The following is a 6,597-nucleotide window of genomic DNA, read 5'->3' as shown; positions in this document are numbered from 1 at the left end:
AAAGACAAATAGGGCTTAATCAGTTGTGAGTAAGTACTTAAGGAAATTACAAATGAACATTATTTTTTTATTCATAGCTTTGAATAATAATGGAAAGTAAAAATTACTGATGCTACAAGATATAGATATATTTATTTATTTAAACTTCATTTACATACAATAATTAAGTATGTTGGAGGGCTTATTGCTAAAAAGCAATATTTTCCAACCAACCAAAAACAGACTAGTGCTATTGATCAAAACATATTCATACCATATATAGCTGTTTGCAAGGAGTGCAAAGGAAAAATGGAGTTATCAGCACATTAATTTTTTGTCTGCTAGTGACATTTTATTTCTTTCTCTCTGATAAATGTGGTACTAACATAATAAGAGAGCGAGACAACTAAACTACTCGGCTTTTATTTGAGCTAGTGTCCCGCCACCTGCACTCAGTCACCATGACAGTGCGGCATAGACGTGGTGTCCCTATGACTCTTACTGCAAGCTGCGTACTTCAATTTCCATACAAATATGAACTGGGATCTTTTGATACCACCCTTCACATCACATATAATTTTTGGATTATCAGTACGGGAAAGGTTAATAAAAGTCGGAATAACAATATGTTGTTTATTTTTGGATATATTTACAGCGACCACAGGAATCTCCTTATATAAATTTATATAAATTCACATGATCCCTACAACTAACACTTACAAATGTTTGTTAATACCAACACTAGCTCTTCAACAGTAATTTTATCTGCACACTATTATAATTATTATTCTGTAGGCGTTACCTAATCTAGATAGAAAAATCTATTCTTTGTCAAAATCTAGTATTTCTCACAATTTCAATAACAGCTTCATTTTAAAACTAGAATACAGTCACTTAACTATCTCAGCTTTCAATACCAGTTATATTCTTATATTGAACATTAAAAGAATTACAAAAGAACACGTATGTAAATTTTGTATAATCAATGTTTGAAGCATTACTTTGCGATTTTCCTTTTTATAACTTTAAAAATGACTTTGTTATAAAAATAATAAAATGTCACCTTGACCTTGTCACATTATTTTTTTATTTTACATTCAAATGGTTAAGAATTTGATGGTACTTTATAAAAAGAGTGTTTGCTGAATCAAGGAAAGAATTCAAAGAAGTGTTTGCCTAAGTATGGCATGGTGGGACACACAAATTTATTGTCAATACTGATGTATGGATACATGAAATATTAACTTAATTTAAAAGTAATTAAGAATTATTTTTTGTTTGTTACTTTTACTTTAAATGATAGCACTTTTATAACTTTATAAGAAATCACATAGTATATGTAAAAAGTGCATATGCTAGTGGATTAATACAGGACATTCGACCAATGACATCTAGAAGTGCAACTCATTCGTAAATGGAGAACAGCTGATGTTTAATATGAATATATTCTAACTGGTATTGAATCAACTGTAGACTTATCAACACTTTAACGACTGGTGCAGAATTCAAGTTAATTTATAAACATTGGTAATGTGCAAAGGCAAATAGCCGCAAGTTAAAAACAGCAGTTTTGAGATAAACGAGTTTAAAGTTAACTTAAAATGATGCTTTTGCCAACACATGTATCAAATTTATACAATTTTGCGGCTATTTGGATAATGAATATCTCGGTAATGGAAAGAGATAGAGCAAAATCTGTGATTGTGTATGATAGAGGCCAGTTATAAGAATGCTTCGAGCCGTGGTACGCCAAACAGCCGCAACTTGAGTTACGGCTAGTTGCCTTTGCACATTAGATTAGCTGTCAAATAGAAAAATATGCGCTTTTGATTAAAAATTATGAGAATTTACATTTTAATAGAGTTTTGTGACATATTACAATAGAATATCGTACCCATTCTGTCACCAACAAACCAACGCTACTCTCAGTCATAACTGACATGTTGCTTCCCGGCTAGACACAGTTATCTATCAAAACCCCGTGACTTTCACACGCATTCAACTTTACTTACCATCATTTTATCACACTTTTTCAAACTTTTACCTCTCACAAACATATTTTTCAATAAAGAGAGAAAATATAGTGAGGGAAGAAATTATAAGAAGTGAAGAAAATGTTTGGTGTTGTTTGCTTTGGCTTCAGACTCAGACTTCGATGTCTGTCATTTTTAACTTTGCAGTCTATAACGCATTACTATTGATATAACACTCCACTTATCTTATCATTCAGTTTATAGTTGACCTGACGAAGAAATTGCTATTACAGAACCGGCAGTCATGAAGTGTGTCGGGTTGTGGTCCCGTGGTTAGTGTCGCGGACTCGGAAGTCAGAGTTTCTCGGTTCAAACCCACTCTACCACAATTTGATACCTATTGCTAATAATGATTCGCTTAGGCTCACAGAAATAGTATGAAATTGAAGTATTTGTGTAAATAATAAAAAATACAAATATTTCTCTTTTTTTTTTTTTAAAAAAAAAAGAGTTTGAAACGCCCTTGAGGTAGTATTTTAAGAAAATGGCGTTATATAAATTATCCAAATTTATTATTATTTTTAAGTATTATTACACAAAGTAAACAATGAATGATAAGGAGAGTGTTACTATAACATTTGTTTATTAGTAACTTTTATATGAATGGGTACGATGTTTTAAAAATATTCTTATGGGTCTTTAAAGGATTTAAAATATAAAATTAGAATCATTTCTTTAAACAAGTGAATTAAAACATTGTGTTTTTTTTCCATCCTTAATTTTTTTGATATTGTATGTCACAAAGATCCCAATTACAAAACTCATGATACACCAATATAAGTATAATAATTAATATCTGAAGCACTAACTTTGTGGTTTTACATTTTATAACTTACAAAATAACTTTGTAAAATAATCTTATCGTAACTTTATTATAATGTGGACCGGATTCGAAGCAAACAGCTTCTTCCTCAAGACTTTAAAACAAACAGCTTCTTCTCGAGGAAGAAGCTGTTTAGCGTTATAATTAAGTTAAAATAAGATACATAGTGATTTTACAGCAATGTTATTTTGTAAGTTATATAAATAATATGTGTTTTTCTTTTCTTTCTAATACTAATATATTTATGTACATAATATACACATTTAATTCTGTCGTATTTGCAATGATTGAGGTATTAGAAATTATTCCTACCAGAGTTAGAGAAACATTATATTAGGAGAGCAATGTTTGACATGATCAAGTATTTCAAATAGTAGAGCGTGGTCAGGTCAAGAGTCGGAATAATCAGCGGGTTTGTATGAATGTGGAATAGGGGAAGATTGTTTGCAAAGACAGATTGGTGTAGCGTTGTACCATTATTCTCTCTGCTTAGTGCTGTAGTGGTTACTAAGTTAGTTAGGTTTCATATTAGGAGACATTTTTAGATTAGTTATTACAATAATACAAAAACGGTGTTTAGAGGCAAAAAGAAAATACGTTTAATGTTACCTAGGTGTAAAGAAAATTACACCTAGGTTTTGCCGACAGAAAAGCCTGAAGACAGTTTGTGGACTCCATATGCTCCACCTAGGGAGCGGATATGGTTTAATAATAAAGAAAATGAATCCCGCCTTAAAACAGTTAAAATAAATTTTAGTTTTTCACATATCGCTCACTCCTTTCAAGAACGTCATAAATCAAAAATCGACAATTTTCAGATGTGCATGTTTTCGGAATGCCTGAAAAATGTACTATATCCCAGCAAAAGCGGCATATTTTCAACTTAATATATACCTGCTACAGGGCAGAAAGTGTTGTTTTTGCATTTTGAAGAAAAGGTATTGTTTAATTATTTTTTTAAATAAACTAAATATTTTACAAATGGAGAAAAAACCTGAAGGTTTTACCTTAAAAGATCTGTTGCACAGTAAAAAGTTCAGTAAGTGGCTTGATATTTATTTTTAATACATTAAAACATAACAATACATTTTAAACTTTAAAAACGCTCTCCTGAAAAATCAAGTTTTTTTATTTATGACATTCTTGAAAGGAGTGACCGATATGTAGGGCAATTTTTCCATCAACCCCAACCCTAATTAGCGTACTAATCACAAATTCACAAGTAACCGCAAACCCAATTCCTATCTGTACAATGTTTTTTGGTGTCTCCCGTGCGCTACCAAAAGTAAGCAAATAGAACGCTTATAAACATCTCTCGCTTCCTATCAACAGTATGTAAAAGATGCTTTTAAGCGTTTCCCGTAAACAATGTGTTAACATTTATTCTCAAACCAATTCGCTAGTTGACTCATTTATATTAATGTTTCTCTAACTGAACGGGATATGTTCACCCTATAAAAAATAAAGTATCAATATTAATTCTACTAAATCACCAGACATTAAAGTGTTAAAACATTTATAGGAAGTATGTAGAATACATATAAGTTTAGTTCATAATACAAAGTTAGTATGCTATGGAATCTCCTCACCCATATTAATAATGGCACACATTAGCATAAGACTGTTGGACCAAACGCAGTTATACCAACATTTACATCGAAAATAATTTGCTGCGGGTGATGAACGTGCAATATATGCAACTGGATAAACACTTATACTATCGTATTATTCATTAAAATGGATGGTTTTTAGCCCGGGTTGCCATGTTTTAAATTTTAGATAATATGTACTAATAATTCACAATATTTGTAAATAATTTCAAGATAGTAATTTATGCAAACTGATTTTCTTCTTCTGCACCCATTGGTGCATAGGGAACTGCATCAAATTGACACTATGTTATGTTAATCATTAATTGTATGAAGGACAGGTGATTAGTCCTGCACAGTAGGATAACTAATTGTGTGATAAAATCACACAATTAGTTATCCTACTGTGCTAATTATTGCAGATTGTTACACAAGTATGTGAGTGTATTTATATAATACACTCACATAGAGTACTTCATAGTAAAATTAAAATGTTTTTTACTGTCTCTTAAGAAATCCCAGATGGAGTTAGGCACTTTATGGAGTAAGCTAACAATATGTTCAGAAAAAAATAGCTAGATGCTTGCTTAATGAAGGCCTTGATAAAGTTCCTTAAATGGCAATGTAGGGTAATGAATAGTGAAATTGCGTAGTGAACTGGTTTATTAGTTATATAATATATGCATATATATTTTCAAATATGGCAACCCAGTTTATAGATAGGTATTAAAACTTATAATAAATTATATGGAACACATATTTCAAAAATCTGTTATCTACATCTGTAATGCACAGCAGACTCTGAATTAACCGGGGTAGATTGTGAATTACGGGGTTGCAAGTTTTGAAATTTTAATTCTGATTGTCGACACAAATTGTGGATTTTTCTTACAATTGAAATAAAGATAATTAAATAATTTATATCTCCCTTTTAGCTTTACAAATTTACAATTTCCGATTATCTTGTGATATTTTATATTTATTTACCAATGGTAATGTGAAAATATCCCATTATTTTGCTATGTGCTGCCGTAAAACAGTCAATTCAAAACATTCAATAATAAAAATAATATGAAACCGCACAAAATTTACCTAAAAGACAATACATATTATAGTCTTTTACTTAGGTAAATTTAATTATCTGTAGTAACTTAATCATAAGTTTGTAAATACAAATATTAATTAGTTTGTAATATTTGAAAACTACAAAATATCCGACAGGCGCTGTGGCGCAGTTGGGTAGACGCTCGACTGCAAAACTGGCATCGCGGGTTCGATTCCCACCCAGTGCAAAATAAATTCAAGAAAGACTTATTTTCAATTGGTCCGGGTATTTGTAATGTATTTTTCACATTTACCTTCCCTATCCTTACTATCCTACCTGTAGACAAGCCTCTAATAGAGGCTTTGCGGGTTATTCCTTTAAAGATAAAAGATAAAGATAATCCCTGTAAACCAAGAGGCTGCTGTATTTCAAATTCATGGAAATTCATTGTACTTTTTCGAACCTTTATCCGCACTCAATGATGTATAGAGCACTGCATTGCGTCAACACAGTGTTACCTTGATGTTCGCATGATTGATCACATTGCCTTAGTGTAATTAATCATCAATTTAACACTGTACAGTGCCATTTGCACTAATAATTGTAGATAAAGGTTAGAAGTAGAAAAAAATTCATTCAATTTTCATACATCACTAATGAGAAAATCAATTTTAGAAATATATGTTACATAGACACAGGAAAATCCTTATTCCATACACTTTGTAGATATAGAATAGAGGATTTATAAAAAATCATTAATTTAATTGTTTTAAACACCATTCTGTCAAAACTTACTAAAACATAATAAAAAACAACAATTAAGCATTGTAATTATTTATAAAAAAGATTTTTTTGCATATATACGTATTTTTTATTTAAGCTAAAAGTGACAGCGGAAAAGTGTTAAATTAATATGCTTTGACAAAATGGTGGACTGTCACTAAGAGTATTATCACTTAAGAAAAATGTCCGATATAACGGACTTCACATTATATGTGGGTTATTCCATTACACTGATTGATCACTCAATACCGGATTCCAATTTAGAGTGAATCTCGTTCACTGATGACCCGAGTTGGAATGTTGAGGGGTCTACCCTCAGTGTGTAACTCTTAGAGTGATAATACT

This window comes from Brachycentrus maculatus, unplaced genomic scaffold, assembly GCF_059751285.1.
Source record: "Brachycentrus maculatus isolate JH-2025_06_01 unplaced genomic scaffold, ASM5975128v1 h1tg000440l, whole genome shotgun sequence".
Lineage (NCBI taxonomy): Eukaryota > Metazoa > Arthropoda > Insecta > Trichoptera > Brachycentridae > Brachycentrus > Brachycentrus maculatus.
The sequence above is the reverse complement of the archived record's forward strand: the minus strand, read 5'-3'. Positions refer to the sequence as shown.